Here is a 16,705-nt window from a genome sequence, read left to right as displayed (position 1 = left end):
GTCATTAGCAGTAGCACACAGCAATTCAGGCAAGAAAAAAGGGAAATCAATGCATAAGCATTGAGGGAGAGATGGTATTAATGCATTAATTCTCGCTGACTAGCAACATTCAGCAGGTTAAATAATTCTTGTACATTGGAAACAGGTCTCCTGATGGTCTGTCTCTCCTCCCATTTCCCACAGTAAGAATTCATGTCAGTGAGCAGTTACCTAAAAGTTTTTAAATGTCTTGCACTAGATACATGAGGGAAAGTCCACATGAGAACCTTTGCAGGCCTATTCTGTTAGCTGTTGTCTGTGTCCCATTTTGTGGACAAACGGCTAGTCTAATGCAATGAAACATTTCTATCAGTAAAGTCCTGATTGGACCATGCAAAACAATATCTTCAGAAAGCTTAACATTACTAACACTCTATTCATTATAAAAATATAGTGAAGTACAATGTTTAGATGAATAAGGAATTCATATGGTATGAAAAATCAAAGAAATACATTCTTCTAGACCAGCACATTTTAAAGTGATGAACGCTTTTGCAGTCAGATGATTAAGTCATCACTATCTAAAAAGCATCAAATGTCAAACTGAAGTCGAAAGAAATTTTCTGGCCTAGTCATAGAAGCACATCAAGGGCTCGATTCCGATCCGTTAAAAATCACCGTCCGTACGACTCGCATCCGGAGCTGTTTCCGTACGACTCGTACGGACGCCGTACGACCGGATGATTCCGATCCCGATCGGGCGACCCGGACGCGATTCGTACGGTCCACGTCGATTCGTACGGAAAAGCGCACGATCACCTACACACCGTACGGCGCGTACCCGCCATGATCGCAGGGGTACGCGCCGTACCCCTGCGATCATAGGGGGACGTGTCGTACACCCAGCGTACATGGGGGGTACGTGCTGTACACCCAGCGTACATGGGGTACGGCACGTACCCCATGTACGCTGGGTGTACGACACGTACCCCCCATGATCGCAGGGGTACGCGCCGTACCCCTGCAATCATGGGGTGTATGCGCCGTACCCGGGGGGGGGCGTTCCGTACCTGTTTCGGGGTGAACTCTGACTGTACGACAGTTTCCAGCTCCCGTAGAAAAAAGGTCGTACGGAGCGTACACAACACGGATCGTACTTGCCGGGTCGTAAAAAGCAACCGCGACCCCTATAAACGTCGTGTACAGCAGCTTCCGAGGGCGATTCGTACGGGAATTTCATTCGTCCGGTCCCTGGTACGATTCGTATGGATAGCTGCATCGGGTGTGGATCGTACTACGTCGTTCGTACGGGGACGGTTACGGGTACGATTCGTATGGAAAAAATGCTCCGTACGACGATTCGGAGCGCTTTTTACGGGATCGGAATCGACCCCTAGGTGTGAGGGCCTACTACTTTGATTAAGCTGCATGTTTGTTCAACACGTTCAAGAAAGCATCTTCTCTTATGGTTTAAAGCTGCATGTTTTATTTTTCACATTTAAAGAAACATTTTTCAAGGGTTTCCTCTATGGTCATGACAAAATTAAAAACATTTTTCTAATGTCAGGGATATTTCTTTACCATTAACCAAGTTCCATTTTGCATGAAAAATGTAGACTGCAAGTAGTATTTGTAAAGCAAGGCAGTCCTGCAAAAATATGGACTTTATAGCAACTAATTTTGTGTGGATTAGAAGAGAAGCTCCAGATTTTGTGGTTGTCATTTTGTCGACAACTATTGCTAACTTCCTAATCTTTTCATCATTTATGATGACACCTACAGGTAGAATTATTGCTCCAAATATGTCTCCTACTAATCCAGTTCCGGTTTCTGTATTATGTTTCTGTCTATGTGATGGTGTTAATGTTAGTGCATCTAAGCTTGTTACATGATACATTTCCTGGGTTAATATGCCTAAATAGAAAGTTCCCTCCTGATTGGAAGGCAACAAGAAATAAGCTTTTTGTCCACAAATACAGTAAACCCTTATAATTCATTTCCTTTTCCCTGTAATAGTTGCCAAGATCCCCGTATCAACTCGAATGTGTGTTCACAACTACTAATCCCTACATGTCTTGACCAATTTGGTGTTCACCTTCTATAAACGCAAATCTTCCCCTTATTATTGGTTGTCTAGTCTGAGTTTAGGGTAATCCATCTCTCAAAATGTGTTTTCTTTTTTCGTCCATGCATTCTCCAAGGCATCACCCTTTCTGTCTGCAGTTTTTGTCTTGTTAATTCACCTCTCTTCTAAGGCCATTATGTATGGCTTTTCTACAAGACGCACCAGACAGGTTAAATTGTTCTTATAAGCCTTTACACTATATATATATATATAGGTGTGTGTTGAAAGAAATAATACCAAGCAGTGTCCATCACTTTTGTTTGTGGGTGTAAGTTCATGTTTTCTATCAAGAGTACTCTAGAAAGTACTAAATCATGACTAGAATAGAAGTATTCAAAATGTCCTCATCTATAAACTAATGATAGTAAACTACTACAGGAAACAGCATAAGATAGAGGTATGTGATAGTATGTAACCTCCTGAGAAACAGAGGTGGGCAAATGAGCACAAACATAGCAATTAGAGTATTCTTGAATTAGTCTAGGATAGACGAAAGCAGAATATTCATCCTTTTTTATAGCTTACAAAGGCATAACAAAGAGAATTTCCTCTAATGTCAGAAGTGAGTGTATTAGTAAGATTCTTTACATTGAGTTCTGATTCAGGTGTCACGTAAACCCCTTTTGGTACTATAGTGATCATTATTACTGTTATCAAAAAAATTGATCCCGTTATATATTTACACTTATTTCTAATGCAACCCATTCTCAATGAGTCAGACAAAAGCTTAGTTCACTAGTTTTAGTGGATGGTTCCTTTGATACATATAATGTTTTTTTCAGCAGTTCAGATTTCTAAATAGACAATCCTTAAACCTACTCTGTGTTCTTCTACAATGTTATCCCTAACTCTTCTGCAGCTATTTCTCTGGCCTAGATTGATCTTCTGTAAAACAATAAACTAGGCCTGGGCGGTAAATTTCGTTCCGCTCGCGGAATTTGCGGAATTTGGGTAATTTTGCGTTCCGCGAAGAAAGCAAAATTGCCCAGAATTCTGCGTTCCTCGACTTCGCAAAATTCTTTGCTTGTTTGCGCTCTCAAAATGAGTGTTTGCGGGATATTTCCCCCCAAGCACGCAAAAAGCAATTGCACACAGGAAAAAAGCATTGCGAAGAAGCAATTCCGCGTGTTCGCGGAATTTCTGTGTGTTCGCAGAGATTTTTTACCGTTTTGTGGAGATTTGCGTAACACTATTACGCAAATTCCGCCCACCCCTGCAATAAACTAAAAGAATAAGCCTATCAGGTATAGTTTAAAGTCTTTTTTCACTGCCTTTCTGACTTCTTTCACTTTAGAATTTTTTACATTTGTTTCCAAAATCTTTCAGCTTTCGGGGTGGGTCTAATAGTTCAGGATTCATGCTGCACAGGGCTTCTAGTGTTAACATTCAGAGCAGTGTTCAAGTAATAGGACCAATCAGGTGCGGAGTATCTGCAACAAGGTACTCGTGCTTTTCTGGATATCCGTCTAACTTTTTGATTGGGATCTTTACCACTTTCATTGTCTGTTTCAACTTCTTTAGGTATAATCTTTATTTTTATTTATTGTTATTATACAGAGTTTTATATAGCGCAAACTGGACCCAAATCAGGTATCAGAGAGCTTTACATAGCACCAGTTGCATTACATGAGGACACATTCATTTTGTTAGGCACAGGGAGATTAAGTGATTTGCCCAGAATCACAGGATGTTCAGCGTCATTGCCGAGACTTGAACCCTGTTCCCTAGATTCGAGGTTGAACGCCCTAGCCGTTAGTCCAACTCCTCTCCCCTTGGATCCAAGCTACTGATAAACTCCTCCTTGGGTTCTTGTGTTCAGAACGTTTTGGCCATTCTGTTTGATGATTTGTTCTCGTTACTCCAGTGCTAGTTCCTTCACCTGGGTCATTCTCAACTCCTTGCCTCACTTCTTGAGCACTCCCAACCTGTGTTTAGATCTCTGCTTCACTTTCATTAGAGATCTCAATGCCACTTTGTGTTACTTTAGTCACTTGCACATGCCTCTTTGTTTGCTCATCTTTACCCCTTTCTTGTTCTTGTAGCTGGACTGGCACTAGTACTGCTGGTTTGGGTTGTATTTATTTTGGCAGTGGGACCACCAAAGCTCTTCTTCCAGGGGCCTTTCTTCTGGATTGCTCACTCTTTTGGTATGTCGGATATGAATCCAATTTGCAACTCCAGCACACTTAACAGCAGTGTTTATAGTCAAGATCACTTGAAAGAAGTCTTCCTAACATGCTTCTTGATCACAACCCAGACCCAGAGATAGAATGAACTACGTCAGCCAATTATTTGCAGTAGTCCAATATTATGTAATCTGTGATATTCAATAGGTCATTTGCAGGCACAGCCGGTAGTCCCATTGCCCTGCCCATTAGGCTCTTATGCAGTTATAATCCAGTCTTCCTGTCTAGGGTACTTTGAATGCTCTTTAACACAAAGGGTAAAGCATCTGGCCAATTTAGGGAGGTTGAAGCACACACTTTTGACAATTTGGGGTTGCTGGTACCATTAATTTGCTCCACAATACCTGATGCTTCTGGTCTGCAACTGCAATGTAATCTTTGCTCAATCGGCAAGTCTGTGCAGATCATCTTCATTACTTTGGTACTGAAGTGTGTTCATCTATCTGACTAAAGAAAAATCAGCATGCAGTACCTAGGGGTTTAGTTCCCGTAACAATAGCTTTGCTACAGTCAGACTGTTGTTTCTTCTCATCTGGTAGGCTCCCACAAATCTCAAGAAAATACAGACAATCAGCAGGATATATATCAACCCTTTATGTACAGGCATTTCAATAAAATCCATCTGCATCATGTTAAAAGGACTACCTGATCTCACTGTGCATGTCAAGGTGATTTGTTTTTTTGCCTATATTCAGTTGCTGACCTATTACACACCTGAAACAGATCTCCTTTGCAAACATTTTGTAACTGGGGTTGTACCAACTTGCTTGAATAGTCTCACAATAGCATCTCTTCCCAAATGTTTGTACATGTGATAATAGCATGTCATTGGAAACAACAAACTATCGGGCAACACTGGCCACCCTTCAGCTGACATTCAAATGTCATGCGCGTGTTTCTAATATCCTCCTCTTACCCATCCATTCTGTTTAGCCTCTAACACATTTTCGTGTACTCGTTTCAGTTTGTCCCATGTGTCAATGACTTTCATCAACATGGCGAAAGAACTCTCTTCCTCAGATTCAAGGGTAAAAGCTCGATTTAAAGAAGCCAACAGTGCCAAATACCCTGCTACTAAGTCAGCATATTGGTTGCCTGTGGCAACATATCCATTTATATTCTGGTGACCTGAATATTAAACTACAGCTTTTTCTCCTGGTAATTGTAGTGCTTCTAGCAAGTTCTTGACATGAGGCCATTCTGTATTGGCGTTGCAGCAAAAGTAAGAAAACCACGCCGTGACCATAACTGCCCAAAGTCATGGACTACACCAAACCCATATTGGCTGTCAGCAAATATGCTAACTCTCATTTGCGCAATTAAACTGCAAGGTCTGGTAAGGCCAATTAACTCAGCAACTTGTGCGTAGAACACTGTTTGAGGCCATGATGCGTCTACATCATTTATAGTGCACACAGCATATGCTGCTCTCAGTGTGCTGTTGTCTTATCTTAGGCATGAACCATCGACAAATAACACATAGTCAGGCTGAATTAGTGGTTATGGATGGTGTTTGTGCACAATCCTGTGACATTTAGGCAATCATGGTCATAGTCAGGACATTTATCATCAGTTTAATTTATAGGTAATAACGTCGAAGGATTCAGGACTGTACAACATTTTAGTGTGATATTGTCTGCGGACAAGGTACTCTGCTCAGACGGGTCAGTCTGTGTAGGAAGGTAGGATCCTTCTGCATGGTTATCCCTACTTTTTGACTAGTGTTGTTATGGTTTCTGACTAGTTGGTGTGGGTATCCTGGTTCCTAGGATATCAACGGGTGGGGTGGATCTCCAACCTACCTTCTCCACAGGGTTTCTTCTTGGTCCACTGGGAAGGGTCCTTCTTTAAAATTGCAATTGTGACTTACCCATTGACTTGTATTGAGGCTGCAGTTGTGTTCCCACTCTGCACACAGCCTCTGTGGGGTTCCTGGGTAGTTACCTCAGGTGGTTTCATGGGTCCCCGGCACTTCTACGTCTTCTGGGTATAGTCTTCAATGAAATGAAATGAAATTGAGTTTGTAAAGCGCATGGCTGCCCGAGAGCGTCCCAGCTCTGGTACACTAATAGCAGAACACAAGAGGGAAAAAAAATTAGGAGGCCTTGTGGAAAAGAAACGTTTTAAGTGTTTTTCTAAATTTCGGGTAGGAGGGTTCCATCCTTAGGTCCCTGGGGAGTGCATTCCACTTTTTTGCTGCATTCAGCGAGAACCGACGGTCTCCCGTGCGGGCTTTCCTCACTCTGGGTGTGATGGCCAGGTTTTCTCCGTCAGACCGAAGGGCCCGCGCCGGTTTATATGGGCGAATCAAGCCTCTCAAGGCCGGAGGACCGTTACCTTGCAGAGATTTATAGGCAATGCAGAGTGACTTGAAGGTGATTCGCTCCTGAATTGGGAGCCAATGCAGGGCTCTGAGCAATGGTTTGGCTGAAGCCCATCTGGGGGCCCCCATAAGTAGCCTGGCTGCAGCGTTCTGTACTCGCTGCAAGATATTAATCGAAGCCTTAGGCGCGGCCAGAAGGAGGGCGTTGCCATAATCCAGTCTGGACAAGATTAGGCCCTGGATTAGGAGTTTTCTCGATTGAAAAGGCAGAAGGGGGAGGACCTTGCGTACAGCCCGCAGTAGTCCAAAGCACCCTCCTGCCACTTTCTGCGCATGGGTCTTGAATGTTAATTGGGGTTCAAACCAGACCCCAAGGCTTTTAACTTTCTCCTTGGGCGGGGGTAATTCACCCATACAGGGAGGCCAATGCTCAGAAGACAGGGATGAAAGTGGGTGGCCCATGACCATAATCTCGGTCTTGGCTCCATTAAGTTTGAGTTTTGAATCGGTCATCCAGGAGGAAATAGCGGTTAAGCATCTTGAGAGGTCGGATGGGCATCCCCTTTGTTGCGACAGCGAGACGATAAGTTGTGTGTCGTCTGCGTAGCGAATGGATTTGATCCCGAAGGGGGCTACTACCTCCTCTAGCGGGGCCATATAAACATCGAACAATGTGGGGCTCAGGGAGGAGCCCTGAGGGACCCCACACTGAAGGGGAGTGGATTTAAACATCGATCCATTTTCCCAAATCCTAAAGGATCGTTTATCGAGGAAAGATTCCAGCCATCGGCGGGCTGACCCTGTAATGCCCAATTTGGCGAGACGCTGGACCAAGGTTGCATGGTCAACGGTATCGAATGCAGCGCTTAGATCCAGGAGGATCAGGGCCGATGATCCCCCCGAGTCTAAGATGCATCTTGCCTCTTCCGTAGCCACTATAAGGGCGGTGTCTGTACTCTGGCCTGGGCGAAAGCCCGTTTGGGAATCGCTCAGTAGGCCGTTACTCTCCAGGTACTCTGAGAGCTGCCTGTTCACCACCTTCTCGGCCACTTTGCCCATTCCCGGAAGCAAGGAGATCTGGCGGAAATTGGCCAGGTCAGAAGAGTCTAGCCCTGGTTTCTTAAGGAGCGTTTTGATTTTGGCTTGTTTCCAGCTCGGGGGCACTATGCCCGTGGAGAATGAGGTGTTTAACAGCTCTGTGGCCTTTGATGAGATAGTACTCAAAATTTGTTTGAGGATGTGCATAGGGGCTGGGTCAGATGGAGAACCACTTTTTATGTCGGCTAGCGTGTTGCAAAAATCTTCCCTGGTGATGCAGCTGAACGCCTCGAGTTGGGGGCTAGTGGAAACGGGGAGGGGGGCTTTAATCAGTGGTGTTGTGTGAGTTTGGGGAAGGCTATCGAGAATTTTCTGTATTTTTCCGTCGAAGAACTCTGCTAGCTGGTCACATCTTAGTTCGGGGTCCTTATGCATGGTTGTAGGGGCTGGAATTTTGAGCAGCTGCTTGACGATTTTAAACGTTTCCCTGGAGGAGTTAGCTGACATTTTAATTTTCTCCTCAAAGAAGTCTGCCTTGGATTTCTGCCGTGCGGCTTTATAGAGTCTCAGAGCGGCCTGGTAGGAGGTTTTACTATTGAGTGCCCAATCTTTCCTCCACTTACGCTCTGATTTTTTACAGGCTTTTCTGAGATATCTTAATTCGGTCGTAAACCAGGGGGATTTAAAAGTGCTGCTCTTTTTTGTACTCAATTTGAGAGGCAGAACCGTGTTCAGGGAATTAGTAAGCCAATTATTGAAGTTTACGTCTGCTTGCAGTACATCAGATTCTGCATCGGGGGTAGATTGTTCAAGGGCAGATATCAGGTTTTCCACCGATAACCTCGGCCAGTCTCTTTGAAGTGTACGGGGACAGGTGGCCCTAATCTTTTCAGGATGGATTTCCCAGGAAAAAGGCACTGAGAAATGGTCAGACCAAGGTAAGGGCAGAGGGGATTCAACTATAAACTGGGGATTGTTAGAAAAGATAGGGTCCAACAAGTGGCCTTTATTATGAGTAGCTTCCTTGTTTAGAAGATCTAGTTCAAAGGTTTTAAGGTTTGTAATGAGATCAGCAGCTACTTTATTGTTAAGATCGTCAAAGTGCAGGTTCAGGTCTCCCAGAACCAGAAAGTTGGAGGCCCGGGCTGCTCCTGCTAAGGTAGCTTCTAATAGGGAATCTGAGAAATGTTTTAAACTACCCGGCGGGCGGTAGATGAGGAATCCTGAGAAGGAATGCGTGGGTGTTAGTTGGATATTAAAGCATGCACTTTCTGTATCTAAGATTCCGCCTTCCTCAAATCTACAAGTCAGGGAGTCTTTGTAAATTATAGCGAGACCCCCACCTTTCCCTTCATCTCTGTTCTGAGTCTGAATATTAAAACCGCTAGGTAAGGCAGAGATGATGTCGAAATCTGTATGAGGGGATAGCCATGTCTCCGTGAGGAAGAGCAGATCGAGGTTACAATCTTCGATCAGCAGATTGATCTCTACCGCATGTTTTGGCAGAGATCTGCAGTTGAGTAACGCCATCCTCAGTACCCGACCAGTCTTCTTACCGTTAATCCCCACAGGAATAGGATCAGGGCAGAATTGGCAGCGGCAGAGTGGGGCAACGGTCCAGTCCCGCTGATGGCACCCTGGGTCCCCGTAGTGTCGTAGCGCCAGAAGTTGCTCCCTTGAAAATTTTGCAGGTCCCGGAGGAGCAATGGACATAGTGGCTGGCCCTAGGCCAGTTCTGGCCCGGACGGGCCCAGACGGGCTTGCCTCTGGCGCGCCTCTGGCGCGCCATCGGCGCGCCCGCTGCGCGGACGGGTAATAGCCTTCATTTTATAGCGCCCGGGCTGTGGTTCGCATACCACTAATTTAGTATATGGTTTAGTCTCCCCCTGGCGACAACTGTTTATTCGTGCTACTTACCTTCTTTTATTGCAAAGTATTGTGTGCATTGTGTATATCTCAGGGTAAGAGATATCTGTATGTGTTAGTGAGTGTCTTATAATAAATACATATTTTTATAAATACACTGTGTGGTTCTTTTTCACTTAATCTACGCCAATTATGCTCGGGGGAAACAAGCTGCTTTACACTCCTTTTGGACTAAGCATGAAGGCTGCTGTCCACAGCTACTGCTTGGAGAGCTTTCTAAGGTTGTCTAAGACTTCTAAAATCACCATAATGGTTGTCTGGATTAGTGCACGGTGCCCACTTACATAAGTGTGCACCATATACTAAGCCAGCTTCTCACAGTCTGTTATGAGTCGTATACTGTGTCTTGGTTCTTGTAATTAATACCTCCACAGAGTGTGGGACCATACCAGTTAAAGATTATCCCTTCACTATGTTCTCACTGTATTCCAAACCGCTGCTATCGCTTTTAACCAACTGAGAAGACCTGGCGCTACAGGGTGAAGTGTAGTGGAAAAATAGGTTATTCGCTTTTGAGTTCCTCCATGCGTTTGTGTCAACACTGAGAGTCTATTAATCATACTTTTAAAAAAAACTATATGCATCATTTTAGCCTGGGGCCTTTGGAGAGCGGCAAAAATATCCAGATTTAAAACCAGCATTCAAACCTCCCAAAAATATTTTCATTATGTTATCGAGTCAGGCCAAGGCCCCATGATGGTTGCCCAAATTGATAATTCATTAAACTTTGTTGACCTTACCTACTTGGACAAATACGATGCACCTAATTCTGCGGAAGCAAGATCTCCAAAAAACAAAGTCTGTGAGATGCTGGAGTATGGCGAACCTTGTTAGGAACAATGGATGTTATGACAACAGCGCTAAACTTCCACTCTGATAAAGTACACATTCAGGTGGAGCTACTAAATATTCTTGCCTTACACGATGCTGGGATAGACACCAAATTACATAACCTAACTAATCTGGTGAGAAGCGCTCAATCTGATGTAAACAATCAACTAACAAATTGTACATGTGCACATATTTAAGATTATGTTTCAGAACTTCCAACTATAGTAGGATCCCTACTCGATGTAGTATAGAAATTGGCTTCTCAACTAAGGGCGGAGCTATCAGTACCACCCTATTTGGATTTAAGTGTGGGATATGCCAATAAAAATCCAACAATTCAAAAAGCTTAACCTGATGCCCCCATATATGCTCAAAATGGCCAACTACTAGGTTGACCAACATGTTGCTGCCAAAGATCAACAGGGAAATCAGGTAACACTTTAACAGATGATCTCGATAGTGAGGGAAGTCAAGTTTCAAACACTTCAGACCCCCATGATGGTTCAAGTGGCTAGCCACCTCTAACAAAAAGGGCTAGAAAAAGATTACAGAATGCCCAAAATAAAACCAAGAAGGTACCAGAAATTGTATTCAAACCTGTGAAGATGCCTATGGAATGCTTTCCCATCTTCAAACCCGAGTGATCAGTCCATACAACAGCAGAAGTCAATATAGATGGGTAAAGAGGAGGCCATTCCTGACCATAATCAATTAATTCAGTTGGATTTCCAGCCTGGTTCTCAGTCATTGGATCTCCCAAAAAATGAAGTACAGGAAACACTATAGGCCCGATTCCAATTTCGCTAGGAAATCTCTCCATACGACTCAGATCCGGGGGGTTTTCCAAGCGAAATGTGCTCTGGGAGTCCGAACGAGCAAGTACGATGGAGCCGTATGTTTACGGACTCTGGTGGCGCGGACTCCCTTTGAACTCCATGGGAGCCTGTGTACAGATGTGTACACGGGCTCCCATTGTAAAAAGGGGTGGGTGGAGAAAAGCGTAGACCCTGTGACGGGCACCCCGTGGTGCCCATCACACTGTGCATGCCTGGATCAGGGCGACCCATGGGCACACCCCTGTGACAGATGTGGAGGGCCTAGGGTGAAGGGGGGCCTGCTACAGCCACTAAAGTACGCTTCTGACAGCCATTTTGTCTCGCTGAGACCGAGGCAAAGCTGCTGTCCGAATTGTGCATCTTACTCGCTTGGTCGGACTTAGGCTCCATTGTCGAGTCATATGGACAAGTTCGAGTCCCGGAAACGATTTGGTTGGCGCGTATGCGATCTTCGCATCCTACTTGGTTGTTTGGACCTGTGTTCGATTCAGTCATAAACAAGGGCTATGAATCGGATCCGGGAAAGCCAAATCCAACACAGAACTCTTTTCAACAAGACAGATAAATCAATGCAAAAAGATTTATTTCAAATTTTGCATTTTAACCACTCATTGGTTGCGTTTCCTCAATGACACAATACAAACATTTTTCTTATCTATGTGCCCACATACACAACAGGGAAGGGGGTGAAGTGAGGGAAAGTGCCAAAATTTTGAAAGGAATAAAGAAATATTCAAATTCGTTCGTATATGGATATATCCAAATTCAAAAAACAAATGTTCATGTGATTCCTTGAAAAAAAGGTTCACAATACTGTGCTCATATAGAGTCCTTCCTAAAATTCATGTAGACCACCTAGCTCCCCTTCAGCTGCTTTAGTCTAGCTTGGGGGTAGGAGTTGGTGGAGAGATTGGCGTCTACGTTTCGACCCACTTAGCACGTAGGATGTTCGTCCTTACAGCGGGGTCTTCTTCAGGACGGGAAGGTTGTGGGTGGGCAACCTCCTAACATACACAGGAAGCTGAACCAGATTAGAGTCTTGATCCAGATGATTCCCAAACCTTAAGAGTATATTACTTGGTGGAAATCCCATTAGTAAATTGATGTCGATGACCAGGGGATGCTCCTGCTTGAGACTCTATATGAGCACAGTATTGTGAACCTTTTTTTCAAGGAATCACATGAACATTTGTTTTTTGAATTTGGATATATCCATATACGAACGAATTTGAATATTTCTTTATTCCTTTCAAAATTTTGGCACTTTCCCTCACTTCACCCCCTTCCCTGTTGTGTATGTGGGCACATAGATAAGAAAAAATTTTGTATTGTGTCATTGAGGAAACGCAACCAATGAGTGGTTAAAATGCAAAATTTGAAATAAATCTTTTTGCATTGATTTATCTGTCTTGTTGAAAAGAGTTATTTAAAATTGTGAATTTTGTTGTTTTGTCCGGGACCCCTTCCTTATATACCACTAAAATACCCAGGTCCCTTGACTATATTGGGTTTAACCCTTTGTGTATAACAAATCCAACACAGAGGCCTTTGGAACGACATCGGAATTGGGCGCTAAGAAATAGAAAGGCCTATCAACTGCAAATCCCCACCTTATTATCTGCAAACATTGGGACAGCATTGGGACAGCGATTGTACCACACGTTAGTTCTAATACCTCCAATAAGTCTGTTTCTGAGTTCAGTTGGATAATGGAATTAATCCTGCAGTTAATCAGGCAAAATCTTCCCTTAAAGGATGTCAAAATAGTTTCCCATTGGTTGGATCGCACTCCGGTATTGAAACCTGTTTGGAGATCTCTGCTGGACCTATGCTGAAAAATCAATATTCTAACGACATGAAAAATATATTTCACCCTCTGTATGGATGCAGAGTTATGCATTATATCCTGAATCAGGGAACAATCCTAAAATAAATATCTGCTATTCATGAACTGTATCTTATTATGTCTGTGGGTCTTTTATCTGTTCAATTTAAGCAAGTTCTCCCAAATTCTGCATTTGCATCTATCATCATTACTTGGTCTACTAACGAAATCACAAAGAAAATTCTTGAATGCAGCTCATACTTTAGAGAGTGAGGATTGAAGTTAAGAAATCTGCCACCATAAAATATCCCTCTATGTTGAAAGTAGCAATCCCAAATGCAGAAAATGTCCAGTTTAATACAAGAAATACAACAGCAAAAAAATTAACTCCACTACTTAGAGGTGCGATTGGTCCTCTTAATAATCCAGTAAATATCACAGGTCTCTCAATCACAAATCTGTCATCAGGAGTCCACACCTGCGAACTACTAACCAAAAAAATAAATGATATCTGAAAATTAGACACGGCTCACGGCAACCTTAACAAAAACAGCATCTGGTGGAGGGGACTGAAGTCTGAATAACATTTGAGTAGGAAACAAGCAAATGAGAATTTGTTCCCAGAATGTTCATGGTCTTGTTTGGTTTTTGGATGATCCAGATACAATCTCCTTTTTACAATCTTTTGAAATCTTGATGTTTAATTAAACGTGGAAAGAAAACAAGATACCCATTGATAGGCTATAAGGAAGTTTATCTTCCAGCTACTTGTTGAATTAATCAAGGACGAGCCAAGGGGGGATCTTTCATTTTTTATTGCCACAGAGCTGAGTGTCAAGGTGGAAGCTACTAATTTGCAGTTAGAATGGCTACAATGTGCACTACTACAGTCTGACTCTCAACTGGTAATATTGACTAATATTCTACTTATGAGAAAAAGTGATAACATGATTTTAATATGCACCTGATGTCTCTCAAATTATCAGATCGGTCAAGCAAGGGTACCGCTAAGTTATGTTGTGATAATTTCCAGCAGTTTAGTCTGATAATTGTCAATGGGTCACTCTCATGTAAATCAAGGTAAATATCAATGTTTAAAAACTCTAAATATGGTTCAATCATCGACTGCACCTTTACATCAGATGACCCGGGCCAAAAATTAATGACAACAAGGTGATTCCAAGAGTAGAAAGCGACCTTAACCTTCAGTCACTAATTTTGGACCAGCCATTATGTTGTAATCATAAAGCCAATGTCCTTCAAGAATCAGTCATTCTGACCTTTAGTTTGAAAAGGTTGGTTTGGCATTCCGAGAAACATTTCAAAATACTGGAATTTGCTGACCTTCTAATCAATCATAGTGGCTTGTGTTTGCCAAGTGGTGGAAGTATGGTGGACAAGTGAAAGTTCATTTTTACATCACTAGTGGAGAAATTCACTACATGGAATTCAGCTAATGCAAACCCCTTGACTTCCACCGCCACTAAGTGGTGTTCATCCAAGCTACTCAACCAAAAATAGGTTCTTAACAGTGCTTCAAGGTTTGTTTTTTCAACCATCAACATTGGTCAACCTATCGCTCCCTTAAAGGAAAGCTGAGGTTAATGAGAAGGTCCTAAAGACAATAAGTCTGGATGGCAAAGACACAATATCAACAAGTGTTATGGCATAGGTTACTTAAGTAATACCAAGACCAACAATGCCAAAGCATTCTGGGGGATCATTAATGAACTGGAAAAAGGAGATAATAGGGCCTATATTCTCAATATTACAGTGGATGCATGGGTGAAGTTCGTCATTAATTTGTATGGCCCTAGTGCTGCCAACTTAACTAGTCCAGATATGAGCCATCATACCTTGAAGTAAAACTGGACATCTGTAATCATAGGGAGTAGTTCAGCATCAGCACGCCTTGATTTGGCACTACATGATTCCGAACTCCTGAGCAAAAACGAAATAGCCACTCTTCTGCGTCAGATTAGATCGAATGGGGCCCCAGATCCTAATGGTCTTCCAAATGCTATAATTCGAGCCAATCTTGATCTGTGGGGCGGAGTCCTTATTTCTTGTACAATGAGGTTCAAGCAATGAATACCATGCCAGAGTCCTGGCAAGGAAGTATTGTGCAACCAATTTACAAAAGTGGCCTGCTAGATAAACCCTCAAATTATCAGTTAATTGATTTAACTGGTGTTTAGGCAAAGGTCTTTGTCTTCTGATTATTGACTGACTTGGAGGAGTGGGCAACAACACAGGAAATGATCCCATTTAATCAATCAGGATTTAGTAAGGGGCAATCTACAATTATCAACGTATTATCCCTCACCATACTGTCGGAGCGCGCTGTTTAAAAAAATTAAAAAAAACATTTACACATCTGCTTTATAGACTCAAAATCTGCATTCAACTCTATTCCACAATCTATACTATGGAGAAAACTTGCTGGTTGGGGTATCCCCAAAAACTAGTGAATGTTATTATACTTTCGTTCACAAATACTTGGGTTAAGCTTAAATTAGGCTATGGATTCAGCTTGTCCTGGAAAATGAAAACCTGTAATGACCTCAGACATGCTGTGTATTGGCCCCATGTCTTTTTAATCTTTTTATGTCAGAACTGTTACAGCACCCTGAAACCGTTAATACTCACCCTCCTAAACTTGCCAATGGTCATCTTACATATGTTCTGTATGCTGATGATATGATTCTACCTAGTCAAACCCCAATAGGATTACAATGACTAATCACTGCATTTGATGACTACATTACAGCCAATTGTTTGGAGCTGAATGTCAAGATAACCAAGATTATGGAAATTGGACCCTCAAATTCAAAAACCCGACCTTGGCAAGCGAGAGAAGGGTTAATAGAGGTTGTAAAGACATATTAATGTTTGGGCATTTTATTTGATAATAGAATCTCGTTTAAAAGTCATTTAACGTTTTATGAGCAAAAACATAATTCTTAAGTCATTACGCAATTCATTAAGGTGCCAATCTTATCAACATCTTCTCAAAGTTATAGGAGACAAGTTCCTATCAACTAATGCCTATGGCTCACCTATCATTAAGGGAAATGATGTTAAATTATTGGATTTATTGTTAGTAAAGGCCTGTAAGTCTGTTTTTGGAATCCCAAAATCCATTGACCAAGCTGAAATTCCCAAGGAATTTGAAGCCACATGCATCATTGTAGGAATTTGCAATTCCTAAATTGCGAAAATTGAGGAATCGCAATTTAGGAATCGCAAATTCCTATGCATTAATAATTCGCAAAAGTTTTTGCGATTTCTTAATTTTCCTTATTTGCGATTCCTTAATTGCGAATCGCAAATAAGGAATCGCTTTACGTTGATTCCTATGGGCCTAGAGGCCCAGAGGAATCAATGGGAAGGCATTCTCATTTTGCGAATTCGCAATTAAGGAATCGCAAAATGAGAATGCAATTTCAAGGGTGCAGGGGGGGGTCCAAAGGACCCCCCCTGCACCCCTGAAATGTCACGTAAGTACATTTTACTCGCACACATGTCGCAAGGGCATGTGTGTGTGTAAAATATAAGTTTCAAAAAAGCATTTTTTTGCATTTTTGAAACTTTTCGCAAATTACCAGGAAGGTTTACTTCATGGTAATTTTCCCC

At 42.5% G+C, this 16,705-nt stretch overlaps 1 protein-coding gene across 2 annotated transcripts in view; it reads left to right on the top strand.

Annotated features, from left to right (window-relative positions):
* The window catches only part of SEC14L5 (SEC14 like lipid binding 5), a 792,673-nt gene that overhangs the window by 577,186 nt on the left and 198,782 nt on the right, over positions 1–16,705 (top strand). The window lies entirely within an intron of this gene.

The sequence above is a fragment of the Lissotriton helveticus genome, chromosome 10 (assembly GCF_964261635.1).
Source record: "Lissotriton helveticus chromosome 10, aLisHel1.1, whole genome shotgun sequence".
NCBI lineage: Eukaryota > Metazoa > Chordata > Amphibia > Caudata > Salamandridae > Lissotriton > Lissotriton helveticus.
This window is presented reverse-complemented; position numbering and strand designations above follow the sequence as displayed.